The sequence below is a fragment of the Crinia signifera genome, chromosome 8 (assembly GCF_055691185.1).
Source record: "Crinia signifera chromosome 8, ASM5569118v1, whole genome shotgun sequence".
NCBI classification, from domain to species: Eukaryota; Metazoa; Chordata; class Amphibia; order Anura; family Myobatrachidae; genus Crinia; species Crinia signifera.
The window spans coordinates 89,089,096-89,114,442 of NC_139224.1; the positions used below are offsets into that span (position 1 = coordinate 89,089,096).

At 40.3% G+C, this 25,347-nt stretch overlaps 19 non-coding genes and 33 pseudogenes across 19 annotated transcripts; all 52 read right to left on the bottom strand.

The window, feature by feature from the left end:
- Nucleotides 1-105: 105 nt before the first annotated feature.
- On the bottom strand, nucleotides 106-224 carry LOC146028524 (5S ribosomal RNA; annotated as a pseudogene).
- Nucleotides 225-568: 344 nt separating this feature from the next.
- Nucleotides 569-687, bottom strand: LOC146034216 (5S ribosomal RNA). Its single transcript, XR_014459622.1, has one exon. It is a non-coding gene; the product is annotated as a 5S ribosomal RNA (ribosomal RNA).
- A 345-nt stretch (nucleotides 688-1,032) lies between these two features.
- On the bottom strand, nucleotides 1,033-1,151 carry LOC146027673 (5S ribosomal RNA). Its single transcript, XR_014455062.1, has one exon. It is a non-coding gene; the product is annotated as a 5S ribosomal RNA (ribosomal RNA).
- Nucleotides 1,152-1,495: 344 nt separating this feature from the next.
- On the bottom strand, nucleotides 1,496-1,614 carry LOC146034217 (5S ribosomal RNA). The gene has a single exon (XR_014459623.1). It is a non-coding gene; the product is annotated as a 5S ribosomal RNA (ribosomal RNA).
- Nucleotides 1,615-1,959: 345 nt separating this feature from the next.
- LOC146027674 (5S ribosomal RNA) lies at nucleotides 1,960-2,078 on the bottom strand. The gene has a single exon (XR_014455063.1). It is a non-coding gene; the product is annotated as a 5S ribosomal RNA (ribosomal RNA).
- Nucleotides 2,079-2,422: 344 nt separating this feature from the next.
- LOC146034218 (5S ribosomal RNA) lies at nucleotides 2,423-2,541 on the bottom strand. Its single transcript, XR_014459624.1, has one exon. It is a non-coding gene; the product is annotated as a 5S ribosomal RNA (ribosomal RNA).
- A 345-nt stretch (nucleotides 2,542-2,886) lies between these two features.
- Nucleotides 2,887-3,005, bottom strand: LOC146027675 (5S ribosomal RNA). The gene has a single exon (XR_014455064.1). It is a non-coding gene; the product is annotated as a 5S ribosomal RNA (ribosomal RNA).
- A 345-nt stretch (nucleotides 3,006-3,350) lies between these two features.
- LOC146027882 (5S ribosomal RNA) lies at nucleotides 3,351-3,469 on the bottom strand (annotated as a pseudogene).
- A 345-nt stretch (nucleotides 3,470-3,814) lies between these two features.
- LOC146029736 (5S ribosomal RNA) lies at nucleotides 3,815-3,933 on the bottom strand (annotated as a pseudogene).
- Nucleotides 3,934-4,278: 345 nt separating this feature from the next.
- Nucleotides 4,279-4,397, bottom strand: LOC146029819 (5S ribosomal RNA; annotated as a pseudogene).
- A 345-nt stretch (nucleotides 4,398-4,742) lies between these two features.
- On the bottom strand, nucleotides 4,743-4,861 carry LOC146028325 (5S ribosomal RNA; annotated as a pseudogene).
- A 346-nt stretch (nucleotides 4,862-5,207) lies between these two features.
- On the bottom strand, nucleotides 5,208-5,326 carry LOC146027999 (5S ribosomal RNA; annotated as a pseudogene).
- A 345-nt stretch (nucleotides 5,327-5,671) lies between these two features.
- LOC146028055 (5S ribosomal RNA) lies at nucleotides 5,672-5,790 on the bottom strand (annotated as a pseudogene).
- Nucleotides 5,791-6,135: 345 nt separating this feature from the next.
- LOC146028690 (5S ribosomal RNA) lies at nucleotides 6,136-6,254 on the bottom strand (annotated as a pseudogene).
- Nucleotides 6,255-6,599: 345 nt separating this feature from the next.
- On the bottom strand, nucleotides 6,600-6,718 carry LOC146027757 (5S ribosomal RNA; annotated as a pseudogene).
- A 345-nt stretch (nucleotides 6,719-7,063) lies between these two features.
- On the bottom strand, nucleotides 7,064-7,182 carry LOC146028658 (5S ribosomal RNA; annotated as a pseudogene).
- A 345-nt stretch (nucleotides 7,183-7,527) lies between these two features.
- LOC146029125 (5S ribosomal RNA) lies at nucleotides 7,528-7,646 on the bottom strand (annotated as a pseudogene).
- Nucleotides 7,647-7,991: 345 nt separating this feature from the next.
- LOC146027714 (5S ribosomal RNA) lies at nucleotides 7,992-8,110 on the bottom strand. The gene has a single exon (XR_014455101.1). It is a non-coding gene; the product is annotated as a 5S ribosomal RNA (ribosomal RNA).
- A 345-nt stretch (nucleotides 8,111-8,455) lies between these two features.
- Nucleotides 8,456-8,574, bottom strand: LOC146027831 (5S ribosomal RNA; annotated as a pseudogene).
- A 345-nt stretch (nucleotides 8,575-8,919) lies between these two features.
- Nucleotides 8,920-9,038, bottom strand: LOC146028366 (5S ribosomal RNA; annotated as a pseudogene).
- A 346-nt stretch (nucleotides 9,039-9,384) lies between these two features.
- On the bottom strand, nucleotides 9,385-9,503 carry LOC146028254 (5S ribosomal RNA; annotated as a pseudogene).
- Nucleotides 9,504-9,848: 345 nt separating this feature from the next.
- On the bottom strand, nucleotides 9,849-9,967 carry LOC146028585 (5S ribosomal RNA; annotated as a pseudogene).
- Nucleotides 9,968-10,312: 345 nt separating this feature from the next.
- On the bottom strand, nucleotides 10,313-10,431 carry LOC146034374 (5S ribosomal RNA). The gene has a single exon (XR_014459781.1). It is a non-coding gene; the product is annotated as a 5S ribosomal RNA (ribosomal RNA).
- A 345-nt stretch (nucleotides 10,432-10,776) lies between these two features.
- Nucleotides 10,777-10,895, bottom strand: LOC146028691 (5S ribosomal RNA; annotated as a pseudogene).
- A 345-nt stretch (nucleotides 10,896-11,240) lies between these two features.
- Nucleotides 11,241-11,359, bottom strand: LOC146027474 (5S ribosomal RNA). Its single transcript, XR_014454874.1, has one exon. It is a non-coding gene; the product is annotated as a 5S ribosomal RNA (ribosomal RNA).
- A 345-nt stretch (nucleotides 11,360-11,704) lies between these two features.
- LOC146034845 (5S ribosomal RNA) lies at nucleotides 11,705-11,823 on the bottom strand. The gene has a single exon (XR_014460248.1). It is a non-coding gene; the product is annotated as a 5S ribosomal RNA (ribosomal RNA).
- Nucleotides 11,824-12,168: 345 nt separating this feature from the next.
- LOC146028842 (5S ribosomal RNA) lies at nucleotides 12,169-12,287 on the bottom strand (annotated as a pseudogene).
- Nucleotides 12,288-12,632: 345 nt separating this feature from the next.
- Nucleotides 12,633-12,751, bottom strand: LOC146027833 (5S ribosomal RNA; annotated as a pseudogene).
- Nucleotides 12,752-13,096: 345 nt separating this feature from the next.
- Nucleotides 13,097-13,215, bottom strand: LOC146028669 (5S ribosomal RNA; annotated as a pseudogene).
- Nucleotides 13,216-13,561: 346 nt separating this feature from the next.
- On the bottom strand, nucleotides 13,562-13,680 carry LOC146028190 (5S ribosomal RNA; annotated as a pseudogene).
- A 345-nt stretch (nucleotides 13,681-14,025) lies between these two features.
- LOC146027581 (5S ribosomal RNA) lies at nucleotides 14,026-14,144 on the bottom strand. The gene has a single exon (XR_014454976.1). It is a non-coding gene; the product is annotated as a 5S ribosomal RNA (ribosomal RNA).
- Nucleotides 14,145-14,489: 345 nt separating this feature from the next.
- Nucleotides 14,490-14,608, bottom strand: LOC146035169 (5S ribosomal RNA). Its single transcript, XR_014460573.1, has one exon. It is a non-coding gene; the product is annotated as a 5S ribosomal RNA (ribosomal RNA).
- Nucleotides 14,609-14,953: 345 nt separating this feature from the next.
- On the bottom strand, nucleotides 14,954-15,072 carry LOC146029580 (5S ribosomal RNA; annotated as a pseudogene).
- Nucleotides 15,073-15,416: 344 nt separating this feature from the next.
- On the bottom strand, nucleotides 15,417-15,535 carry LOC146034749 (5S ribosomal RNA). The gene has a single exon (XR_014460153.1). It is a non-coding gene; the product is annotated as a 5S ribosomal RNA (ribosomal RNA).
- A 345-nt stretch (nucleotides 15,536-15,880) lies between these two features.
- Nucleotides 15,881-15,999, bottom strand: LOC146034806 (5S ribosomal RNA). The gene has a single exon (XR_014460210.1). It is a non-coding gene; the product is annotated as a 5S ribosomal RNA (ribosomal RNA).
- Nucleotides 16,000-16,343: 344 nt separating this feature from the next.
- On the bottom strand, nucleotides 16,344-16,462 carry LOC146034219 (5S ribosomal RNA). The gene has a single exon (XR_014459626.1). It is a non-coding gene; the product is annotated as a 5S ribosomal RNA (ribosomal RNA).
- Nucleotides 16,463-16,807: 345 nt separating this feature from the next.
- On the bottom strand, nucleotides 16,808-16,926 carry LOC146028470 (5S ribosomal RNA; annotated as a pseudogene).
- Nucleotides 16,927-17,271: 345 nt separating this feature from the next.
- On the bottom strand, nucleotides 17,272-17,390 carry LOC146028591 (5S ribosomal RNA; annotated as a pseudogene).
- A 345-nt stretch (nucleotides 17,391-17,735) lies between these two features.
- On the bottom strand, nucleotides 17,736-17,854 carry LOC146028825 (5S ribosomal RNA; annotated as a pseudogene).
- A 344-nt stretch (nucleotides 17,855-18,198) lies between these two features.
- LOC146033699 (5S ribosomal RNA) lies at nucleotides 18,199-18,317 on the bottom strand. Its single transcript, XR_014459107.1, has one exon. It is a non-coding gene; the product is annotated as a 5S ribosomal RNA (ribosomal RNA).
- Nucleotides 18,318-18,662: 345 nt separating this feature from the next.
- Nucleotides 18,663-18,781, bottom strand: LOC146028245 (5S ribosomal RNA; annotated as a pseudogene).
- A 345-nt stretch (nucleotides 18,782-19,126) lies between these two features.
- Nucleotides 19,127-19,245, bottom strand: LOC146034220 (5S ribosomal RNA). The gene has a single exon (XR_014459627.1). It is a non-coding gene; the product is annotated as a 5S ribosomal RNA (ribosomal RNA).
- Nucleotides 19,246-19,589: 344 nt separating this feature from the next.
- On the bottom strand, nucleotides 19,590-19,708 carry LOC146029782 (5S ribosomal RNA; annotated as a pseudogene).
- A 344-nt stretch (nucleotides 19,709-20,052) lies between these two features.
- Nucleotides 20,053-20,171, bottom strand: LOC146027939 (5S ribosomal RNA; annotated as a pseudogene).
- A 345-nt stretch (nucleotides 20,172-20,516) lies between these two features.
- Nucleotides 20,517-20,635, bottom strand: LOC146028326 (5S ribosomal RNA; annotated as a pseudogene).
- A 345-nt stretch (nucleotides 20,636-20,980) lies between these two features.
- LOC146027679 (5S ribosomal RNA) lies at nucleotides 20,981-21,099 on the bottom strand. The gene has a single exon (XR_014455068.1). It is a non-coding gene; the product is annotated as a 5S ribosomal RNA (ribosomal RNA).
- Nucleotides 21,100-21,443: 344 nt separating this feature from the next.
- Nucleotides 21,444-21,562, bottom strand: LOC146029011 (5S ribosomal RNA; annotated as a pseudogene).
- A 346-nt stretch (nucleotides 21,563-21,908) lies between these two features.
- Nucleotides 21,909-22,027, bottom strand: LOC146034298 (5S ribosomal RNA). The gene has a single exon (XR_014459705.1). It is a non-coding gene; the product is annotated as a 5S ribosomal RNA (ribosomal RNA).
- Nucleotides 22,028-22,372: 345 nt separating this feature from the next.
- On the bottom strand, nucleotides 22,373-22,491 carry LOC146029366 (5S ribosomal RNA; annotated as a pseudogene).
- A 1,563-nt stretch (nucleotides 22,492-24,054) lies between these two features.
- Nucleotides 24,055-24,173, bottom strand: LOC146027806 (5S ribosomal RNA; annotated as a pseudogene).
- Nucleotides 24,174-24,519: 346 nt separating this feature from the next.
- On the bottom strand, nucleotides 24,520-24,638 carry LOC146028713 (5S ribosomal RNA; annotated as a pseudogene).
- A 344-nt stretch (nucleotides 24,639-24,982) lies between these two features.
- LOC146028031 (5S ribosomal RNA) lies at nucleotides 24,983-25,101 on the bottom strand (annotated as a pseudogene).
- Nucleotides 25,102-25,347: the final 246 nt, after the last annotated feature.

Genomic DNA, 25,347 nt, shown 5'->3' on the forward strand with positions numbered 1-25,347 from the left:
TTGTGTCTGTTTGACCTCTTCCAAATATCTGTACTGGCAATAAAAAGAAAAAGTTTCCAATTTAAATAGCTAGAGAATAAAAACAATTTGCCGGTAATGTGAAAAAACCTACAGCACCTGGAGTCTCCATGTGGTCTCCCACCCAAGTACTAACCAGGCCCAACACTGCTTAGCTTCCAAGATCAGGCGAGATTGGGCCTATCCAATGTGGTATGGCTGTAGGTGAGATACAGTCACTTTTTTGCCCTCTTCTACTTCTATCACCAGGTAAGCTAATAAAAAAGTTTCCTAACTGTATTGGCTTACTGAAAAAAATCATGTGTTGGTAATGTAAAAAGACCTACAGGACATGATATTAGCAGGGGGTCTTAAATTAAACTACTAAAGAGGCTCTACACTGTTTAGCTGCCAAAAGCATTTGAAATTGGGCCTAAACATTGTGGTAAGTCTTTAGGTGATGGCTATTGTGTCTGTTTGACCTCTTCCAAATATCTGTACTGGCAAAAAAAGGAAAAGTTTCCAATTTAAATAGCTAGAGAATAAAAACAATTTGCCAGTAATGTGAAAAAACCTACAGCACCTGGTGTTCCCATGTGGTCTCCCACCCAAGTACTAACCAGGCCCAACACTGCTTAGCTTCCAAGATCAGGCGAGATTGGGCCTATCCAATGTGGTATGGCTGTAGGTGAGATTCAGGCACTTTTTTGCCCTCTTCTACTTCTATCACCAGGTAAGCTAATAAAAAAGTTTCCTAACTGTATTGGCTTACTGAAAAAAATCATGTGTTGGTAATGTAAAAAGACCTACAGGACATGAGATTAGCAGGGGGTCTTAAATTAAACTACTAAAGAGGCTCAACACTGTTTAGCTGCCAAAAGCATTTGAAATTGGGCCTAAACATTGTAGTAAGTCTTTAGGTGATGGCTATTGTGTCTGTTTGACCTCTTCCAAATATCTGTACTGGCAATAAAAAGAAAAAGTTTCCAATTTAAATAGCTAGAGAATAAAAACAATTTGCCGGTAATGTGAAAAAACCTACAGCACCTGGAGTTTCCATGTGGTCTCCCACCCAAGTACTAACCAGGCCCAACACTGCTTAGCTTCCAAGATCAGGCGAGATTGGGCCTATCCAATGTGGTATGGCTGTAGGTGAGATACAGTCACTTTTTTGCCCTCTTCTACTTCTATCACCAGGTAAGCTAATAAAAAAGTTTCCTAACTGTATTGGCTTACTGAAAAAAATCATGTGTTGGTAATGTAAAAAGACCTACAGGACATGATATTAGCAGGGGGTCTTAAATTAAACTACTAAAGAGGCTCTACACTGTTTAGCTGCCAAAAGCATTTGAAATTGGGCCTAAACATTGTGGTAAGTCTTTAGGTGATGGCTATTGTGTCTGTTTGACCTCTTCCAAATATCTGTACTGGCAAAAAAAGGAAAAGTTTCCAATTTAAATAGCTAGAGAATAAAAACAATTTGCCAGTAATGTGAAAAAACCTACAGCACCTGGTGTTCCCATGTGGTCTCCCACCCAAGTACTAACCAGGCCCAACACTGCTTAGCTTCCAAGATCAGGCGAGATTGGGCCTATCCAATGTGGTATGGCTGTAGGTGAGATTCAGGCACTTTTTTGCCCTCTTCTACTTCTATCACCAGGTAAGCTAATAAAAAAGTTTCCTAACTGTATTGGCTTACTGAAAAAAATCATGTGTTGGTAATGTAAAAAGACCTACAGGACATGAGATTAGCAGGGGGTCTTAAATTAAACTACTAAAGAGGCTCAACACTGTTTAGCTGCCAAAAGCATTTGAAATTGGGCCTAAACATTGTAGTAAGTCTTTAGGTGATGGCTATTGTGTCTGTTTGACCTCTTCCAAATATCTGTACTGGCAATAAAAAGAAAAAGTTTCCAATTTAAATAGCTAGAGAATAAAAACAATTTGCCGGTAATGTGAAAAAACCTACAGCACCTGGAGTTTCCATGTGGTCTCCCACCCAAGTACTAACCAGGCCCAACACTGCTTAGCTTCCAAGATCAGGCGAGATTGGGCCTATCCAATGTGGTATGGCTGTAGGTGAGATTCAGGCACTTTTTTGCCCTCTTCTACTTCTATCACCAGGTAAGCTAATAAAAAAGTTTCCTAACTGTATTGGCTTACTGAAAAAAATCATGTGTTGGTAATGTAAAAAGACCTACAGGACATGATATTAGCAGGGGGTCTTAAATTAAACTACTAAAGAGGCTCTACACTGTTTAGCTGCCAAAAGCATTTGAAATTGGGCCTAAACATTGTGGTAAGTCTTTAGGTGATGGCTATTGTGTCTGTTTGACCTCTTCCAAATATCTGTACTGGCAAAAAAAGGAAAAGTTTCCAATTTAAATAGCTAGAGAATAAAAACAATTTGCCAGTAATGTGAAAAAACCTACAGCACCTGGTGTTCCCATGTGGTCTCCCACCCAAGTACTAACCAGGCCCAACACTGCTTAGCTTCCAAGATCAGGCGAGATTGGGCCTATCCAATGTGGTATGGCTGTAGGTGAGATTCAGGCACTTTTTTGCCCTCTTCTACTTCTATCACCAGGTAAGCTAATAAAAAAGTTTCCTAACTGTATTGGCTTACTGAAAAAAATCATGTGTTGGTAATGTAAAAAGACCTACAGGACATGAGATTAGCAGGGGGTCTTAAATTAAACTACTAAAGAGGCTCAACACTGTTTAGCTGCCAAAAGCATTTGAAATTGGGCCTAAACATTGTAGTAAGTCTTTAGGTGATGGCTATTGTGTCTGTTTGACCTCTTCCAAATATCTGTACTGGCAATAAAAAGAAAAAGTTTCCAATTTAAATAGCTAGAGAATAAAAACAATTTGCCGGTAATGTGAAAAAACCTACAGCACCTGGAGTTTCCATGTGGTCTCCCACCCAAGTACTAACCAGGCCCAACACTGCTTAGCTTCCAAGATCAGGCGAGATTGGGCCTATCCAATGTGGTATGGCTGTAGGTGAGATACAGTCACTTTTTTGCCCTCTTCTACTTCTATCACCAGGTAAGCTAATAAAAAAGTTTCCTAACTGTATTGGCTTACTGAAAAAAATCATGTGTTGGTAATGTAAAAAGACCTACAGGACATGATATTAGCAGGGGGTCTTAAAATAAACTACTAAAGAGGCTCAACACTGTTTAGCTGCCAAAAGCAGTTGGAATTGGGCCTAAACAGTGTGGTAAGTCTTTAGGTGATGGCTATTGTGTCTGTTTGACCTCTTCCAAAGGTCTGTACTGGCAATAAAAAGAAAAAGTTTCCAATTTAAATAGCTAGAGAATAAAAACAATTTGCCAGTAATGTGAAAAAACATAGAGCACCTGGTGTTCCCATGTGGTCTCCCACCCAAGTACTAACCAGGCCCAACACTGCTTAGCTTCCAAGATCAGACGAGATTGGGCCTATCCAATGTGGTATGGCTGTAGGTGAGATACAGGCACTTTTTTGCCCTCTTCTACCTCTATCACCAGGTAAGCTAATAAAAAAGTTTCCTAACTGTATTGGCTTACTGAAAAAAATCATGTGTTGGTAATGTAAAAAGACCTACAGGACATTATATTAGCAGGGGGTCTTAAATTAAACTACTAAAGAGACTCAACACTGTTTAGCTGCCAAAAGCAGTTGGAATTGGGCCTAAACAGTGTGGTAAGTCTTTAGGTGATGGCTATTGTGTCTGTTTGACCTCTTCCAAATGTCAGTGCTGGCAATAAAAAGAAAAAGTTTCCAATTTAAATAGCTAGAGAATAAAAACAATTTGCCAGTAATGTGAAAAAACCTGCAGCACCTGGTGTTCCCATGTGGTCTCCCACACAAGTACTAACCAGGCCCAACACTGCTTAGCTTTGAAGATCAGACAAGATTGGGCCTATCCAATTTGGTATGGATGTAGGTGAGTTACAGGAACTTTTTTGCCCTCTTCTACTTCTATCACCAGGTAAGCTAATAAAAAAGTTTCCTAACTGTATTGGCTTACTGAAAAAAATCATGTGTTGGTAATGTAAAAAGACTTACAGGACATGATATTAGCAGGGGGTCTTAAATTAAACTACTAAAGAGGCTCAACACAGTTTAGCTGCCAAACGCAGTTGGAATTGGGCCTAAACAGTGTGGTAAGTCTTTAGGTCATGGCTATTGTGTCTGTTTGACCTCTTCCAAATGTCTGTGCTGGCAATAAAAAGAAAAAGTTTCCAATTTAAATAGCTAGAGAATAAAAACAATTTGCCAGTAATGTGAAAAGACCTACAGCACCTGGTGTTCCCATGTGGTCTCCCACCCAAGTACTAACCAGTCCCAACACTGCTTAGCTTTGTAGATCAGACAAGATTGGGCCTGTCCAATTTGGTATGGATGTAGGTGAGTTACATGCACTTTTTTGCCCGCTTCTACTTCTATCACCAGGTAAGCTAATAAAAAAGTTTCCTAACTGTATTGGCTTACTGAAAAAAATCATGTGTTGGTAATGTAAAAAGACTTACAGGACATGATATTAGCAGGGGGTCTTAAATTAAACTACTAAAGAGGCTCAACACTGTTTAGCTGCCAAAAGCAGTTGGAATTGGGCCTAAACAGTGTGGTAAGTCTTTAGGTGATGGCTATTGTGTCTGTTTGACCTCTTCCAAATGTCTGTGCTGGCAATAAAAAGAAAAAGTTTATGATTTAAATAGCTAGAGAATAAAAACAATTTGCCAGTAATGTGAAAAAACCTACAGCACCTGGTGTTCCCATGTGGTCTCCCACCCAAGTACTAACCAGTCCCAACACTGCTTAGCTTCCAAGATCAGACGAGATTGGGCCTATCCAATGTCGTATGGCTGTAGGTGAGATACAGGCACTTTTTTGCCCTCTTCTACTTCTATCACCAGGTAAGCTAATAAAAAAGTTTCCTAACTGTATTGGCTTACTGAAAAAAATTAATGTGTCGGTAATCTAAAAAGACCTACAGGACATGATATTAGCAGGGGGTCTTAAATTAAACTACTAAAGAGGCTCAACACTGTTTAGCTGCCAAAAGCAGTTGGAATTGGGCCTAAACAGTGTGGTAAGTCTTTAGGTCATGGCTATTGTGTCTGTTTGACCTCTTCCAAATGTCTGTGCTGGCAATAAAAAGAAAAAGTTTACGATTTAAATAGCTAGAGAATAAAAACAATTTGCCAGTAATGTGAAAAGACATACAGCACCTGGTGCTCCCATGTGGTCTCCCACCCAAGTACTAACCAGGCCCAACACTGCTTAGCTTCCACGATCAGACGAGATTGGGCCTATCCAATGTGGTATGGCTGTAGGTGAAATACAGGCACTTTTTTGCCCTCATCTACTTCTATCACCAGGTAAGCTAATAAAAAAGTTTCCTAATTGTATTGGCTTACTGAAAAAAATTATGTGTTGGTAATGTAAAAAGACCTACAGGACATGATATTAGCAGGGGGTCTTAAATTAAACTACTAAAGAGGCTCAACACTGTTTAGTTGCCAAAAGCATTTGGAATTGGGCCTAAACAGTGTGGTAAGTCTTTAGGTGATGGCTATTGTGTCTGTTTGACCTCTTCCAAATGTCTGTACTGGCAATAAAAAGAAAAAGTTTCCAATTTAAATAGCTAGAGAATAAAAACAATTTGCCAGTAATGTGAAAAAACCTACAGCACCTGGAGTTCCCATGTGGTCTCCCACCCAAGTACTAACCAGGCACAACACTGCTTAGCTTCCAAGATCAGGCGAGATTGGGCCTATCCAATGTGGTATGGCTGTAGGTGAGATACAGGCACTTTTTTGCCCTCTTCTACTTCTGTCACCAGGTAAGCTAATAAAAAAGTTTCCTAACTGTTTTGGCTTACTGAAAAAAATCATGTGTTGGTAATGTAAAAAGACCTACAGGACATGATATTAGCAGGGGGTCTTAAATTAAACTACTAAAGAGGCTCAACACTGTTTAGCTGCCAAAAGCAGTTGGAATTGGGCCTAAACAGTGTGGTAAGTCTTTAGGTGATGGCTATTGTGTCTGTTTGACCTCTTCCAAATGTCTGTACTGGCAATAAAAAGAAAAAGTTTCCAATTTAAATAGCTAGAGAATAAAAACAATTTGCCAGTAATGTGAAAAAACATACAGCACCTGGTGTTCTCCTGTGGTCTCCCACCCAAGTAGTAACCAGGCCCAACACTGCTTAGCTCCCAAGATCAGACGAGATTGGGCCTATCCAATGTGGTATGGCTGTAGGTGAGATAAAGGCACTTTTTTGCCCTCTTCTACTTCTATCACCAGGTAAGCTAATAAAAAAGTTTCCTAACTGTATTGGCTTACTGAAAAAAATCATGTGTTGGTAATGTAAAAAGACTTACAGGACATGATATTAGCAGGGTGTCTTAAGTTAATCTACTAAAGAGGCTCAACACTGTTTAGCTGCCAAAAGCAGTTGGAATTGGGCCTAAACAGTGTGGTAAGTCTTTTGGTGATGGCTATTGTGTCTGTTTGACCTCTTCCAAATGTCTGTGCTGGCAATAAAAAGAAAAAGTTTACGATTTAAATAGCTAGAGAATAAAAACAATTTGCCAGTAATGTGAAAAGACCTACAGCACCAGGTGTTCCCATGTGGTCTCCCACCCAAGTACTAACCAGTCCCAACACTACTTAGCTTCCAAGATCAGATGAGATTGGGCATATCCAATGTGGTATGTCTGTAGGTGAGATATAGGCACTTTTTTGCCCTCTTCTACTTCTATCACCAGGTAAGCTAATAAAAAAGTTTCCTAACTGTATTGGCTTACTGAAAAAAATCATGTGTTGGTAATGTAAAAAGACCTACAGGACATGATATTAGCAGGGGGTCTTAAATTAAACTACTAAAGAGGCTCTACACTGTTTCGCTGCCAAAAGAAGTTGGAATTGGGCCTAAACAGTGTGGTAAGTTTTTAGGTGATGGCTATTGTGTCTGTTTGACCTCTTCCAAATGTCTGTACTGGCAATATAAATAAAAAGTTTCCAATTTAAATAGCTAGAGAATAAAAACAATTTGCCAGTAATGTGAAAAAACCTACAGCACCTGGTGTTCCCATGTGGTCTCCCACCCAAGTACTAACCAGGCACAATACTGCTTAGCTTCCAAGATCAGACAAGATTGGGCCTATCCAATGTGGTATGGCTGTAGGTGAGATCCAGGCACTTTTTTGCCCTCTTCTACCTCTATCACCAGGTAAGCTAATAAAAAAGTTTCCTAACTGTATTGGCTTACTGAAAAAAATCATGTGTTGGTAATGTAAAAAGACCTACAGGACATTATATTAGCAGGGGGTCTTAAATTAAACTACTAAAGAGACTCAACACTGTTTAGCTGCCAAAAGCAGTTGGAATTGGGCCTAAACAGTGTGGTAAGTCTTTAGGTGATGGCTATTGTGTCTGTTTGACCTCTTCCAAATGTCTGTGCTGGCAATAAAAAGAAAAAGTTTCCAATTTAAATAGCTAGAGAATAAAAACAATTTGCCAGTAATGTGAAAAGGCCTAGAGCACCTGGTGTTCCCATGTGGTCTCCCACCCAAGTACTAACAAGGCCCAACAATGCTTAGCTTCCAAGATCAGACGAGATTGGGCCTATCCAATGTGGAATGGCTGTAGGTGAAATACAGGCACTTTTTTGCCCTCTTCTACTTCTATCACCAGGTAAGCTAATAAAAAAGTTTCCTAACTGTATTGGCTTACTGAAAAAAATCATGTGTTGGTAATGTAAAAAGACCTACAGGACATGATATTAGCAGGGGGTCTTAAATTAAACTACTAAAGAGGCTCAACACTGTTTAGCTGCCAAAAGCATTTGAAATTGGGCCTAAACAGTGTGGTAAGTCTTTAGGTGATGGCTATTGTGTCTGTTTGACCTCTTCCAAATATCTGTACTGGCAATAAAAAGAAAAAGTTTCCAATTTAAATAGCTAGAGAATAAAAACAATTTGCCAGTAATGTGAAAAAACCTACAGCACCTGGTGTTCCCATGTGGTCTCCCACCCAAGTACTAACCAGGCCCAACACTGCTTAGCTTCCAAGATCAGGCGAGATTTGGCCTATCCAATGTGGTATGGCTGTAGGTGAGATTCAGGCACTTTTTTGCCCTCTTCTACTTCTATCACCAGGTAAGCTAATAAAAAAGTTTCCTAACTGTATTGGCTTACTGAAAAAAATCATGTGTTGGTAATGTAAAAAGACCTACAGGACATGATATTAGCAGGGGGTCTTAAATTAAACTACTAAAGAGGCTCAACACTGTTTAGCTGCCAAAAGCATTTGAAATTGGGCCTAAACATTGTGGTAAGTCTTTAGGTGATGGCTATTGTGTCTGTTTGACCTCTTCCAAATATCTGTACTGGCAATAAAAAGAAAAAGTTTCCAATTTAAATAGCTAGAGAATAAAAACAATTTGCCAGTAATGTGAAAAAACCTACAGCACCTGGTGTTCCCATGTGGTCTCTCACCCAAGTACTAACCAGGCCCAACACTGCTTAGCTTCCAAGATCAGGCGAGATTGGGCCTATCCAATGTGGTATGGCTGTAGGTGAGATTCAGGCACTTTTTTGCCCTCTTCTACTTCTATCACCAGGTAAGCTAATAAAAAAGTTTCCTAACTGTATTGGCTTACTGAAAAAAATCATGTGTTGGTAATGTAAAAAGACCTACAGGACATGAGATTAGCAGGGGGTCTTAAATTAAACTACTAAAGAGGCTCAACACTGTTTAGCTGCCAAAAGCATTTGAAATTGGGCCTAAACATTGTAGTAAGTCTTTAGGTGATGGCTATTGTGTCTGTTTGACCTCTTCCAAATATCTGTACTGGCAATAAAAAGAAAAAGTTTCCAATTTAAATAGCTAGAGAATAAAAACAATTTGCCAGTAATGTGAAAAAACCTACAGCACCTGGTGTTCCCATGTGGTCTCCCACCCAAGTACTAACCAGGCCCAACACTGCTTAGCTTCCAAGATCAGGCGAGATTGGGCCTATCCAATGTGGTATGTCTATAGGCGAGATACAGGCACTTTTTTGCCTTCTTCTACTTCTATCACCAGGTAAGCTAATAAAAAAGTTTCCTAACTGTATTGGCTTACTGAAAAAAATTAATGTGTTGGTAATCTAAAAAGACCTACAGGACATGATATTAGCAGGGGGTCTTAAATTAAACTACTAAAGAGGCTCAACACTGTTTAGCTGCCAAAAGCATTTGAAATTGGGCCTAAACATTGTAGTAAGTCTTTAGGTGATGGCTATTGTGTCTGTTTGACCTCTTCCAAATATCTGTACTGGCAATAAAAAGAAAAAGTTTCCAATTTAAATAGCTAGAGAATAAAAACAATTTGCCAGTAATGTGAAAAAACCTACAGCACCTGGAGTTCCCATGTGGTCTCCCACCCAAGTACTAACCAGGCCCAACACTGATTAGCATCCAAGATCAGGCGAGATTGGGCCTATCCAATGTGGTATGGCTGTAGGTGAGATACAGGCACTTTTTTGCCCTCTTCTACTTCTATCACCAGGTAAGCTAATAAAAAAGTTTCCTAACTGTATTGGCTTACTAAAAAAAATCATGTGTTGGTAATGTAAAAAGACCTACAGGACATGATATTAGCAGGGGGTCTTAAATTAAACTACTAAAGACGCTCAACACTGTTTAGCTGCCAAAAGCAGTTGAAATTGGGCCTAAACAGTGTGGTAAGTCTTTAGGTGATGGCTATTGTGTCTGTTTGACCTCTTCCAAATGTCTGTACTGGCAATAAAAAGAAAAAGTTTCCAATTTAAATAGCTAGAGAATAAAAACAATTTGCCAGTAATGTGAAAAAACATACAGCACATGGTGTTCCCCTGTGGTCTCCCACCCAAGTACTAACCAGGCACAACACTGCTTAGCTTCCAAGATCAGACGAGATTGGGCCTATCCAATGTGGTATGGCCGTATGTGAAATACAGGCACTTTTTTGCCCTCTTCTACTTTTATCACCAGGTAAGCTAATAAAAAACTTTCCTAACTGTATTGGCTTACTGAAAAAAATTATGTGTTGGTAATGTAAAAAGACCTACAGGACATGATATTAGCAGGGGGTCTTAAATTAAACTACTAAAGAGGCTCAACACTGTTTAGTTGCCAAAAGCATTTGGAATTGGGCCTAAACAGTGTGGTAAGTCTTTAGGTGATGGCTATTGTGTCTGTTTGACCTCTTCCAAATGTCTGTACTGGCAATAAAAAGAAAAAGTTTCCAATTTAAATAGCTAGAGAATAAAAACAATTTGCCAGTAATGTGAAAAAACCTACAGCACCTGGAGTTCCCATGTGGTCTCCCACCCAAGTACTAACCAGGCCCAACACTGCTTAGCTTCCAAGATCAGGCGAGATTGGGCCTATCCAATGTGGTATGGCTGTAGGTGAGATACAGGCACTTTTTTGCCCTCTTCTACTTCTGTCACCAGGTAAGCTAATAAAAAAGTTTCCTAACTGTTTTGGCTTACTGAAAAAAATCATGTGTTGGTAATGTAAAAAGACCTACAGGACATGATATTAGCAGGGGGTCTTAAATTAAACTACTAAAGAGGCTCAACACTGTTTAGCTGCCAAAAGCAGTTGGAATTGGGCCTAAACAGTGTGGTAAGTCTTTAGGTGATGGCTATTGTGTCTGTTTGACCTCTTCCAAATGTCTGTATTGGCAATAAAAAGAAAAAGTTTCCAATTTAAATAGCTAGAGAATAAAAACAATTTGCCAGTAATGTGAAAAAACATACAGCACCTGGTGTTCTCCTGTGGTCTCCCACCCAAGTAGTAACCAGGCCCAACACTGCTTAGCTCCCAAGATCAGACGAGATTGGGCCTATCCAATGTGGTATGGCTGTAGGTGAGATAAAGGCACTTTTTTGCCCTCTTCTACTTCTATCACCAGGTAAGCTAATAAAAAAGTTTCCTAACTGTATTGGCTTACTGAAAAAAATCATGTGTTGGTAATGTAAAAAGACTTACAGGACATGATATTAGCAGGGTGTCTTAAGTTAATCTACTAAAGAGGCTCAACACTGTTTAGCTGCCAAAAGCAGTTGGAATTGGGCCTAAACAGTGTGGTAAGTCTTTTGGTGATGGCTATTGTGTCTGTTTGACCTCTTCCAAATGTCTGTGCTGGCAATAAAAAGAAAAAGTTTACGATTTAAATAGCTAGAGAATAAAAACAATTTGCCAGTAATGTGAAAAGACCTACAGCACCAGGTGTTCCCATGTGGTCTCCCACCCAAGTACTAACCAGTCCCAACACTACTTAGCTTCCAAGATCAGATGAGATTGGGCCTATCCAATGTGGTATGGCTGTAGGTGAGATATAGGCACTTTTTTGCCCTCTTCTACTTCTATCACCAGGTAAGCTAATAAAAAAGTTTCCTAACTGTATTGGCTTACTGAAAAAAATCATGTATTGGTAATGTAAAAAGACCTACAGGACATGATATTAGCAGGGGGTCTTAAATTAAACTACTAAAGAGGCTCTACACTGTTTAGCTGCCAAAAGAAGTTGGAATTGGGCCTAAACAGTGTGGTAAGTTTTTAGGTGATGGCTATTGTGTCTGTTTGACCTCTTCCAAATGTCTGTACTGGCAATATAAATAAAAAGTTTCCAATTTAAATAGCTAGAGAATAAAAACAATTTGCCAGTAATGTGAAAAAACCTACAGCACCTGGTGTTCCCATGTGGTCTCCCACCCAAGTACTAACCAGGCACAACACTGCTTAGCTTCCAAGATCAGACGAGATTGGGCCTATCCAATGTGGTATGGCTGTAGGTGAGATCCAGGCACTTTTTTGCCCTCTTCTACCTCTATCACCAGGTAAGCTAATAAAAAAGTTTCCTAACTGTATTGGCTTACTGAAAAAAATCATGTGTTGGTAATGTAAAAAGACCTACAGGACATTATATTAGCAGGGGGTCTTAAATTAAACTACTAAAGAGACTCAACACTGTTTAGCTGCCAAAAGCAGTTGGAATTGGGCCTAAACAGTGTGGTAAGTCTTTAGGTGATGGCTATTGTGTCTGTTTGACCTCTTCCAAATGTCTGTGCTGGCAATAAAAAGAAAAAGTTTCCAATTTAAATAGCTAGAGAATAAAAACAATTTGCCATTAATGTGAAAAGACCTAGAGCACCTGGTGTTCCCATGTGGTCTCCCACCCAAGTACTAACAAGGCCCAACAATGCTTAGCTTCCAAGATCAGACGAGATTGGGCCTATCCAATGTGGAATGGCTGTAGGTGAAATACAGGCACTTTTTTGCCCTCTTCTACTTCTATCACCAGGTAAGCTAATAAAAAAGTTTCCTAACTGTATTGGCTTACTGAAAAAAATCATGTGTTGGTAATGTAAAAAGACCTACAGGACATGATATTAGCAGGGGGTCTTAAATTAAACTACTAAAGAGGCTCAACACTGTTTAGCTGCCAAAAGCATTTGAAATTGGGACTAAACAGTGTGGTAAGTCTTTAGGTGATGGCTATTGTGTCTGTTTGACCTCTTCCAAAGATCTGTACTGGCAATAAAAAGAAAAAGTTTCCAATTTAAATAGCTAGAGAATAAAAACAATTTGCCAGTAATGTGAAAAAACCTACAGCACCTGGTGTTCCCATGTGGTCTCTCACCCAAGTACTAACCAGGCCCAACACTGCTTAGCTTCCAAGATCAGGCGAGATTGGGCCTATCCAATGTGGTATGGCTGTAGGTGAGATTCAGGCACTTTTTTGCCCTCTTCTACTTCTATCACCAGGTAAGCTAATAAAAAAGTTTCCTAACTGTATTGGCTTACTGAAAAAAATCATGTGTTGGTAATGTAAAAAGACCTACAGGACATGAGATTAGCAGGGGGTCTTAAATTAAACTACTAAAGAGGCTCAACACTGTTTAGCTGCCAAAAGCATTTGAAATTGGGCCTAAACATTGTAGTAAGTCTTTAGGTGATGGCTATTGTGTCTGTTTGACCTCTTCCAAATATCTGTACTGGCAATAAAAAGAAAAAGTTTCCAATTTAAATAGCTAGAGAATAAAAACAATTTGCCAGTAATGTGAAAAAACCTACAGCACCTGGTGTTCCAATGTGGTCTCCCATCCAAGTACTAACCAGGCCCAACACTGCTTAGCTTCCAAGATCAGGCGAGATTGGGCCTATCCAATGTGGTATGTCTATAGGCGAGATACAGGCACTTTTTTGCCTTCTTCTACTTCTATCACCAGGTAAGCTAATAAAAAAGTTTCCTAACTGTATTGGCTTACTGAAAAAAATTAATGTGTTGGTAATCTAAAAAGACCTACAGGACATGATATTAGCAGGGGGTCTTAAATTAAACTACTAAAGAGGCTCAACACTGTTTAGCTGCCAAAAGCATTTGAAATTGGGCCTAAACATTGTAGTAAGTCTTTAGGTGATGGCTATTGTGTCTGTTTGACCTCTTCCAAATATCTGTACTGGCAATAAAAAGAAAAAGTTTCCAATTTAAATAGCTAGAGAATAAAAACAATTTGCCAGTAATGTGAAAAAACCTACAGCACCTGGAGTTCCCATGTGGTCTCCCACACAAGTACTAACCAGGCCCAACACTGCTTAGCATCCAAGATCAGGCGAGATTGGGCCTATCCAATGTGGTATGGCTGTAGGTGAGATGCAGGCACTTTTTTGCCCTCTTCTACTTCTATCACCAGGTAAGCTAATAAAAAAGTTTCCTAACTGTATTGGCTTACTGAAAAAAATCATGTGTTGGTAATGTAAAAAGACCTACAGGACATGATATTAGCAGGGGGTCTTAAATTAAACTACTAAAGAGGCTCAACACTGTTTAGCTGCCAAAAGCAGTTGAAATTGGGCCTAAACAGTGTGGTAAGTCTTTAGGTGATGGCTATTGTGTCTGTTTGACCTCTTCCAAATGTCTGTACTGGCAATAAAAAGAAAAAGTTTCCAATTTAAATAGCTAGAGAATAAAAACAATTTGCCAGTAATGTGAAAAAACATACAGCACATGGTGTTCCCCTGTGGTCTCCCACCCAAGTACTAACCAGGCCCAACACTGCTTAGCTTCCAAGATCAGACGAGATTGGGCCTATCCAATGTGGTATGGCCGTATGTGAAATACAGGCACTTTTTTGCCCTCTTCTACTTTTATCACCAGGTAAGCTAATAAAAAACTTTCCTAACTGTATTGGCTTACTGAAAAAAATTATGTGTTGGTAATGTAAAAAGACCTACAGGACATGATATTAGCAGGGGGTCTTAAATTAAACTACTAAAGAGGCTCAACACTGTTTAGCTGCCAAAAGCATTTGGAATTGGGCCTAAACAGTGTGGTAAGTCTTTAGGTGATGGCTATTGTGTCTGTTTGACCTCTTCCATATGTCTGTACTGGCAATAATAAGAAAAAGTTTCCAATTTAAATAGCTAGAGAATAAAAACAATTTGCCAGTAATGTGAAAAAACCTACAGTACCAGGTGTTCCCATGTGGTCTCCCACCCAAGTACTAACCAGGCCCAACACTGCTTAGCTTCCAAGATCAGGCGAGATTGGGCCTATCCAATGTGGTATGGCTGTAGGTGAGATACAGTCACTTTTTTGCCCTCTTCTACTTCTATCACCAGGTAAGCTAATAAAAAAGTTTCCTAACTGTATTGGCTTACTGAAAAAAAATCATGTGTTGGTAATGTAAAAAGACCTACAGGACATGATATTAGCAGGGGGTCTTAAATTAAACTACTAAAGAGGCTCAACACTGTTTAGCTGCCAAAAGCAGTTGGAATTGGGCCTAAATAGTGTGGTAAGTCTTTAGGTGATGGCTATTGTGTCTGTTTGACCTCTTCCAAATGTCTGTACTGGCAATAAAAAGAAAAAGTTTCCAATTTAAATAGCTAGAGAATAAAAATAAATTGCCAGTAATGTGAAAAACCTACAGCACCTGGAGTTCCCATGTGGTCTCCCACCCAAGTACTAACCAAGCCCAACACTGCTAAGCTTCCAAGATCAGACAAGGTTGGGCCTATCCAATGTGGTATGTCTATAGGCGAGATACAGGCACTTTTTTGCCCTCTTCTACTTCTATCACCAGGTAAGCTTATAAAAAAGTTTCCTAACTGTATTGGCTTACTAAAAAAATCATGTGTTGGTAATGTAAAAAGACCTACAGGACATGATATTAGCAGGGGGTCTTAAATTAAACTACTAAAGAGGCTCTACAGTGTTTAGCTGCCAAAAGCAGTTGGAATTGGGCCTAAACATTGTGGTAAGTTTTTAGGTGATGGCTATTGTGTCTGTTTGACCTCTTCCAAATGTCTGTACTGGCAATATAAATAAAAAGTTTCCAATTTAAATAGCTAGAGAATAAAAACAATTTGCCAGTAATGTGAAAAAACCTACAGCACCTGGTGTTCCCATGTGGTCTCCCACCCAAGTACTAACCAGGCACAACACTGCTTAGCTTCCAAGATCTGACGAGATTGGGCCTATCCAATGTGGTATGGCTGTAGGTGAGATCCAGGCACTTTTTTGCCCTCTTCTACCTCTATCACCAGGTAAGCTAATTAAAAAGTTTCCTAACTGTATTGGCTTACTGAAAAAAATCATGTGTTGGTAATGTAAAAAGACCTACAGGACATTATATTAGCAGGGGGTCTTAAATTAAACTACTAAAGAGACTCAACACTGTTTAGCTGCCAAAATCAGTTGGAATTCGGCCTAAACAGTGTCGTAAGTCTTTAGGTGATGGCTATTGTGTCTGTTTGACCTCTTCCAAATGTCTGTGCTGGCAATAAAAAGAAAAAGTTTCCAATTTAAATAGCTAGAGAATAAAAACAATTTGCCAGTAATGTGAAAAGACCTAGAGCACCTGGTGTTCCCATGTGGTCTCCCACCCAAGTACTAACCAGGCCCAACACTGCTTAGCTTCCAAGATCAGACGAGATTGGGCCTATCCAATGTGGTATGGCTGTAGGTGAAATACAGGCACTTTTTTGCCCTCTTCTACTTCTATCACCAGGTAAGCTAATAAAAAAGTTTCCTAACTGTATTGGCTTACTGAAAAAAATCATGTGTTGGTAATGTAAAAAGACCTACAGGACATGATATTAGCAGGGGGTCTTAAATTAAACTACTAAAGAGGCTCAACACTGTTTAGCTGCCAAAAGCATTTGAAATTGGGCCTAACAGTGTGGTAAGTCTTTAGGTGATGGCTATTGTGTCTGTTTGACCTCTTCCAAATATCTGTACTGGCAATAAAAAGAAAAAGTTTCCAATTTAAATAGCTAGAGAATAAAAACAATTTGCCAGCAATGTGAAAAAACCTACAGCACCTGGTGTTCCCATGTGGTCTCCCACCCAAGTACTAACCAGGCCCAACACTGCTTAGCTTCCAAGATCAGGCGAGATTGGGCCTATCCAATGTGGTATGGCTGTAGGTGAGATTCACGCACTTTTTTGCCCTCTTCTACTTCTATCACCAGGTAAGCTAATAAAAAAGTTTCCTAACTGTATTGGCTTACTGAAAAAAATCATGTGTTGGTAATGTAAAAAGACCTACAGGACATGATATTAGCAGGGGGTCTTAAATTAAACTACTAAAGAGGCTCAACACTGTTTAGCTGCCAAAAGCATTTGAAATTGGGCCTAAACATTGTGGTAAGTCTTTAGGTGATGGCTATTGTGTCTGTTTGACCTCTTCCAAATATCTGTACTGGCAATAAAAAGAAAAAGTTTCCAATTTAAATAGCTAGAGAATAAAAACAATTTGCCAGTAATGTGAAAAAACCTACAGCACCTGGAGTTTCCATGTGGTCTCCCACCCAAGTACTAACCAGGCCCAATACTGCTTAGCTTCCAAGATCAGGCGAGATTGGGCCTATCCAATGTGGTATGGCTGTAGGTGAGATACAGGCACTTTTTTGCCCTCTTCTACTTCTATCACCAGGTAAGCTAATAAAAAAGTTTCCTAACTGTATTGGCTTACTGAAAAAAATCATGTGTTGGTAATGTAAAAAGACCTACAGGACATGATATTAGCAGGGGGTCTTAAATTAAACTACTAAAGAGGCTAAACACTGTTTAGCTGCCAAAAGCAGTTGGAATTGGGCCTAAACAGTGTGGTAAGTCTTTAGGTGATGGCTATTGTGTCTGTTTGACCTCTTCCAAATGTCTGTACTAGCAATAAAAAGAAAAAGTTTCCAATTTAAATAGCTAGAGAATAAAAACAATTTGCCAGTAATGTGAAAAAACCTACAGCAAAAGGTGTTCCCATGTGGTCTCCCACCCAAGTACTAACCAGGCCCAACACTGCTTAGCTTCCAAGATCAGACGAGATTGGGCCTATCCAATGTGGCATGGCTGTAGGTGAGATACAGGCACTTTTTTGCCCTCTTCTACTTCTATCACCAGGTAAGCTAATAAAAAAGTTTCCTAATTGTATTGGCTTACTGAAAAAAATCATGTGTTGCTAATGTAAAAAGACCTACAGGACATTATATTAGCAGGGGGTCTTAAATTAAACTACTAAAGAGACTCAACACTGTTTAGCTGCCAAAAGCAGTTGGAATTGGGCCTAAACAGTGTGGTAAGTCTTTAGGTGATGGCTATTGTGTCTGTTTGACCTCTTCCAAATATCTGTACTGGCAATAAAAAGAAAAAGTTTCCAATTTAAATAGCTAGAGAATAAAAACAATTTGCCAGTAATGTGAAAAAGCCTACAGCACCTGGAGTTTCCATGTGGTCTCCCACCCAAGTACTAACCAGGCCCAATACTGCTTAGCTTCCAAGATCAGGCGAGATTGGGCCTATCCAATGTGGTATGGCTGTAGGTGAGATACAGGCACTTTTTTGCCCTCTTCTACTTCTATCACCAGGTAAGCTAATAAAAAAGTTTCCTAACTGTATTGGCTTACTGAAAAAAATCATGTGTTGGTAATGTAAAAAGACCTACAGGACATGATATTAGCAGGGGGTCTTAAATTAAACTACTAAAGAGGCTAAACACTGTTTAGCTGCCAAAAGCAGTTGGAATTGGGCCTAAACAGTGTGGTAAGTCTTAGGTGATGGCTATTGTGTCTGTTTGACCTCTTCCAAATGTCTGTACTAGCAATAAAAAGAAAAAGTTTCCAATTTAAATAGCTAGAGAATAAAAACAATTTGCCAGTAATGTGAAAAAACCTACAGCACCAGGTGTTCCCATGTGGTCTCCCACCCAAGTACTAACCAGGCCCAACACTGCTTAGCTTCCAAGATCAGACGAGATTGGGCCTATCCAATGTGGCATGGCTGTAGGTGAGATACAGGCACTTTTTTGCCCTCTTCTACTTCTATCACCAGGTAAGCTAATAAAAAAGTTTCCTAATTGTATTGGCTTACTGAAAAAAATCATGTGTTGCTAATGTAAAAAGACCTACAGGACATTATATTAGCAGGGGGTCTTAAATTAAACTACTAAAGAGACTCAACACTGTTTAGCTGCCAAAAGCAGTTGGAATTGGGCCTAAACAGTGTGGTAAGTCTTTAGGTGATGGCTATTGTGTCTGTTTGACCTCTTCCAAATGTCTGTGCTGGCAATAAAAAGAAAAAGTTTCCAATTTAAATAGCTAGAGAATAAAAACAATTTGCCAGTAATGTGAAAAGACCTAGAGCACCTGGTGTTCCCATGTGGTCTCCCACCCAAGTACTAACCAGGCCCAACACTGCTTAGCTTCCAAGATCAGACAAGATTGGGCCTATCCAATGTGGTATGACTGTAGGTGAAATACAGGCACTTTTTTGCCCTCTTCTACTTCTATCACCAGGTAAGCTAATAAAAAAGTTTCCTAACTGTATTGGCTTACTGAAAAAAATCATGTGTTGGTAATGTAAAAAGACCTACAGGACATGATATTAGCAGGGGGTCTTAAATTAAACTACTAAAGAGGCTCAACACTGTTTAGCTGCCAAAAGCATTTGAAATTGGGACTAAACAGTGTAGTAAGTCTTTAGGTGATGGCTATTGTGTCTGTTTTACCTCTTCCAAATATCTGTACTGGCAATAAAAAGAAAAAGTTTCCTATTTAAATAGCTAGAGAATAAAAACAATTTGCCAGTAATGTGAAAAAACCTACAGCACCTGGTGTTCCCATGTGGTCTCCCACCCAAGTACTAACCAGGCCCAACACTGCTTAGCTTCCAAGATCAGGCGAGATTGGGCCTATCCAATGTGGTATGGCTGTAGGTGAGATGCAGGCACTTTTTTGCCCTCTTCTACTTCTATCACCAGGTAAGCTAATAAAAAAGTTTCCTAACTGTATTGGCTTACTGAAAAAAATCATGTGTTGGTAATGTAAAAAGACCTACAGGACATGATATTAGCAGGGGGTCTTAAATTAAACTACTAAAGAGGCTCAACACTGTTTAGCTGCCAAAAGCATTTGAAATTGGGCCTAAACAGTGTCGTAAGTCTTTAGGTGATGGCTATTGTGTCTGTTTGACCTCTTCCAAATGTCTGTGCTGGCAATAAAAAGAAAAAGTTTCCAATTTAAATAGCTAGAGAATAAAAAAAAATTGCCAGTAATGTGAAAAACCTACAGCACCTCGTGTCCCCATGTGTTCTCCCACCCAAGTACTAACCAAGCCCAACACTGCTTAGCTTCCAAGATCAGACAAGATTGGGCCTATCCAATGTGGTATTTCTATAGGTGAGTTACAAGCACTTTTTTGCCCTCTTCTACTTCTATCACCAGGTAAGCTAATAAAAAAGTTTCCTAACTGTATTGGCTTACTAAAAAAATCATGTGTTGGTAATGTAAAAAGACCTAAAGGACATGATATTAGCAGGGGGTCTTAAATTAAACTACTAAAGAGGCTCTTCACTGTTTAGCTGCCAAAAGCAGTTGGAATTGGGCCTAAACAGTGTTGTAAGTCTTTAGGTGATGGCTATTGTGTCTGTTTGACCTCTTCCAAATGTCTGTGCTGGCAATAAAAAGAAAAAGTTTCCAATTTAAATAGCTAGAGAATAAAAACAATTTGCCAGTAATGTGGAAAGACCTAGAGCACCTGGTGTTCCCATGTGGTCTCCCACCCAAGTACTAACCAGGCCCAACACTGCTTAGCTTCCAAGATCAGGCGAGATTGGGCCTATCCAATGTGGTATGGCTGTAGGTGAGATCCAAGCACTTTTTTGCCCTCTTCTACTTCTATCACCAGGTAAGCTCATAAAAAAGTTTCCTAACTGTATTGGCTTACTGAAAAAAATCATGTGTTGGTAATGTAAAAAGACCTACAGGACATGATATTAGCAGGGGGTCTTAAATTAAACTACTAAAGAGGCTCTACACTGTTTAGATGCCAAAAGCAGTTGGAATTGGGCCTAAACAGTGTGGTAAGTCTTTAGATGATGGCTATTGTGTCTGTTTGACCTCTTCCAAATGTCAGTGCTGGCAATAAAAAGAAAAAGTTTCCAATTTAAATAGCTAGAGAATAAAAACAATTTGCCAGTAATGTGAAAAAACCTGCAGCACCTGGTGTTCCCATGTGGTCTCCCACCCAAGTACTAACCAGGCCCAACACTGCTTAGCATCCAAGATCAGGCGAGATTGGGCCTATCCAATGTGGTATGGCTGTAGGTGAGATAAAGGCACTTTTTTGCCCTCTTCTACTTCTATCACCAGGTAAGCTAATAAAAAAGTTTCCTAACTGTATTGGCTTACTGAAAAAAATCATGTGTTGGTAATGTAAAAAGACCTACAGGACATTATATTAGCAGGGGGTCTTAAATTAAACTAATAAAGAGACTCAACACTGTTTAGCTGCCAAAAGCAGTTGGAATTGGGCCTAAACAGTGTGGTAAGTCTTTAGGTGATGGCTATTGTGTCTGTTTGACATCTTCCAAATGTCTGTGCTGGCAATAAAAAGAAAAAGTTTCCAATTTAAATAGCTAGAGAATAAAAACAATTTGCCAGTAATGTGAAAAAACCTACAGCACCTGGTGTTCCCATGTGGTCTCCCACCCAAGTAGTAACCAGGCCCAACACTGCTTAGCTTCCAAGATCAGGCGAGATTGGGCCTATCCAATGTGGTATGGCTGTAGGTGAGATAAAGGCACTTTTTTGCCCTCTTCTACTTCTATCACCAGGTAAGCTAATAAAAAAGTTTCCTAACTGTATTGGCTTACTAAAAAAATCATGTGTTGGTAATGTAAAAAGACCTACAGGACATGATATCAGCAGGGGGTCTTAAATTAAACTACTAAAGAGGTTCTACACTGTTTAGCTGCCAAAAGCAGTTGGAATTGGGCCTAAACAGTGTGGTAAGTCTTTAGGTGATGGCTATTGTGTCTGTTTGACCTCTTCCAAATGTCTGTGCTGGCAATAAAAAGAAAAAGTTTCCAATTTAAATAGCTAGAGAATAAAAACAATTTGCCAGTAATGTGAAAAGACCTAGAGCACCTGGTGTTCCCATGTGGTCTCCCACCCAAGTACTAACCAGGCCCAATACTGCTTAGCTTCCAAGGTCAAGCGAGATTGGGCCTATCCAATGTGGTATGGCTGTAGGTAAGATACAAGCACTTTTTTGCCCTCTTCTATTTCTTTCACCAGGTAAGCTCATAAAAAAGTTTCCTAACTGTATTGGCTTACTGAAAAAAATCATGTGTTGGTAATGTAAAAAGACCTACATGACATGAAATTAGCAGGGGATCTTAAATTAAACTACTAAAGAGGCTCTACACTGTTTAGCTGCCAAAAGCAGTTGGAATTGGGCCTAAAAAGTGTGGTAAGTTTTTAGGTGATGGCTATTGTGTCTGTTTGACCTCTTCCAAATGTCTGTACTGGCAATATAAAGAAAAAGTTTCCAATTTAAATAGCTAGAGAATAAAAACAATTTGCCAGTAATGTGAAAAAAACATACAGCACCTGGGGTTCCCATGTGGTCTCCCACCCAAGTACTAACCAGGCCCAACACTGCTTAGCTTCCAAGATCAGACGAGATTGGGCCTATCCAATGTGGTATGGCTGTAGGTGAGATACAGGCACTTTTTTGCCCTCTTCTACTTCTATCACCAGGTAAGCTAATAAAAAAGTTTCCTAATTGTATTGGCTTACTGAAAAAAATCATGTGTTGGTAATGTAAAAAGACCTACAGGACATGATATTAGCAGGGGGTCTTAAATTAAACTACTAAAGAGGCTCAACACTGTTTAGCTGCCAAAAGCAGTTGGAATTGGGCATAAACAGTGTGGTAAGTCTTTAGGTGATGGCTATTGTATCTGTTTGACCTCTTCCAAATGTCTGTGCTGGCAATAAAAAGAAAAAGTTTCCAATTTAAATAGCTAGAGAATAAAAACAATTTGCCAGTAATGTGAAAAAACCTACAGCACCTGGTGTTCCCATGTGGTCTCCCACCCAAGTACTAACCAAGCCCAACACTGCTAAGCTTCCAAGATCAGACAAGATTGGGCCTATCCAATGTGGTATTTCTATAGGTGAGTTACAGGCACTTTTTTGCCCTCTTCTACTTCTATCACCAGGTAAGCTAATAAAAAAGTTTCCTAACTGTATTGGCTTACTAAAAAAATCATGTGTTGGTAATGTAAAAAGACCTACAGGACATGATATTAGCAGGGGGTCTTAAATTAAACTACTAAAGAGACTCAACACTGTTTAGCTGCCAAAAGCAGTTGGAATTGGGCCTAAACAGTGTGGTAAGTCTTTAGGTGATGGCTATTGTGTCTGTTTGACCTCTTCCAAATGTCTGTGCTGGCAATAAAAAGAAAAAGTTTCCAATTTAAATAGCTAGAGAATAAAAACAATGGTACTCTTTACCTAACACGGCGCCCATCGCGGGCATCGCGGGTACATTTATGTGTGCCCGCGACGCGACCGACGCGATGCTCACGATTTCCCATTGAAACCCATGTTAAACATGGACATCGTGTCGGTCGCGTCGCGGCCGGCTATAAATGTGCACACGATGGCCCCGACGCGATGCCCACGATTTGCCATAGGAATTAATGTTAAAAGACCCGATGGACACGATTTTAATGTTAAATGGCTCAATGGACCCGATTTTAGCATAGGAAACAATGTTAAATGGGCCTTAGAGCCCAAATACTTACCCTGAACTCAGAAATGGCCCCCCCAATTTTTTACGCCACCCCACGATCAACGTGAACCCGAAGCGTGGCGAGCGCAGCGAGCCCGCGAGGGGCGGCGGTACGCGTCCTCCGACCTTTTCATACCCCCACTATCCACGTCGGCGTGGAGTTGAGAATAGAATAGTGTGGCGAGCGTAGCGAGCCACCGAGCCCGAAGCGTGGCGAGCGCAGCGAGCCCCGCGAGGGGACGCGGATACCTTCACAGCTAGACGCGTCCCCTCGCGGGCTTCACAGGTGTCTGTGGCGACGCGGACACCTGTGAAGCCCGCGAGGGGACGCGTTTACCTGTGAAGGTATCCGCGTCCCCTCGCGGGGCTCGCTGCGCTCGCCACGCTTCGGGCTCGGTGGCTCGCTGCGCTCGCCACACTATTCTATTCTCAACTCCACGCCGACGTGGATAGTGGGGGTATGAAAAGGTCGGAGGAAGCGTACCGCCGCCCCTCGCGGGCTCGCGGCGCTCGCCACGCTTCGGGTTCACGTTGATCGTGGGGTGGCGTACAAAATTGGGGGGGCCATTTCAGAGTTCAGGGTAATTATTTGGACGCTAAAGACCCATTTAACATTGTTTCCTATGCTAAAATCGGGTCCATTGAGCCATTTAACATTAAAATCGTGTCCATCGGGTCTTTTAACATTAATTCCTATGGCAAATCGTGGGCATCGCGTCGGGGCCATCGTGTGCACATTTATAGCCGGCCGCGACGCGACCGACACGATGTCCATGTTTAACATGGGTTTCAATGGGAAATCGTGAGCATCGCGTCGCGTGCGGGCATGTTTAGCCCGCATACGACGCAACCGACACGATTTTTTACCTCACGATGCCCACGATCAAGATCGTGGGCGCCGTGCTAGGTAAAGAGTACCAAAACAATTTGCCAGTAATTTGAAAAAACCTACAGCACCAGGTGTTCCCATGTGGTCTCCCACCCAAGTACTAACCAGTCCCAACACTGCTTAGCTTCCAAGATCAGACGAGATTGGGCCTATCCAATGTAGTATGGCTGTAGGTGAGATACAGGCACTTTTTTGCCCTCTTCTACTTCTATCACCAGGTAAGCTAATAAAAAAGTTTCCTAACTGTATTGGCTTACTGAAAAAAATTAATGTGTTGGTAATGTAAAAAGACCTACAGGACATGATATTAGCAGGGGGTCTTAAATTAAACTACTAAAGAGGCTCAACACTGTTTAGCTGCCAAAAGCAGTTGGAATTGGCCCTAAACAGTGTGGTAAGTCTTTAGGTGATGGCTATTGTGTCTGTTTGACCTCTTCCAAATGTCTGTGCTGGCAATAAAAAGAAAAAGTTTCCAATTTAAATAGCTAGAGAATAAAAACAATTTGCCAGTAATGTGAAAAGACCTAGAGCACCTGGTGTTCCCATGTGGTCTCCCACTCAAGTACTAACCAGGCCCAACACTGCTTAGCTTTCAAGATCAGGCGAGATTGGGCCTATCCAATGTGGTATGGCTGTAGGTGAGATAACGGCACTTTTTTGCCCTCTTCTACTTCTATCACCAGGTAAGCTAATAAAAATGTTCCTAACTATATTGGCTTACTGAAAAAAATCATGTGTTGGTAATGTAAAAAGACCTACAGGACATGATATTAGCAGGGGGTCTTAAATTAAACTACTAAAGAGGCTCAACACTGTTTAGCTGCCAAAAGCAGTTGGAATTGGGCCTAAACAGTGTGGTAAGTCTTTAGGTTATGGCTATTGTGTCTGTTTGACCTCTTCCAAATGTCTGTGCTGGCAATAAAAAGAAAAAGTTTCCAATTTAAATAGCTAGAGAATAAAAACAATTTGCCAGTTATGTGAAAAAACCTACAGCACCTGGTGTTCCCATGTGGTCTCCCACCCAAGTACTAACCATGCCCAACAATGCTTAGCTTCCAAGATCAGGCGAGATTGGGCCTATCCAATGTGGTATGGCTGTAGGTGAGATAAAGGCACTTTTTTGCCCTCTTCTACTTCTATCACCAGGTAAGCTAATAAAAAAGTTTCCTAACTGTATTGGCTTACTGAAAAAAATCATGTGTTGGTAATGTAAAAAGACCTACAGGACATGATATTAGCAGGGGGTCTTAAATTAAACTACTAAAGAGGCTCAACACTGTTTAGCTGCCAAAAGCATTTGGAATTGGGCCTAAACAGTGTGGTAAGTCTTTAGGTGATGGCTATTGTGT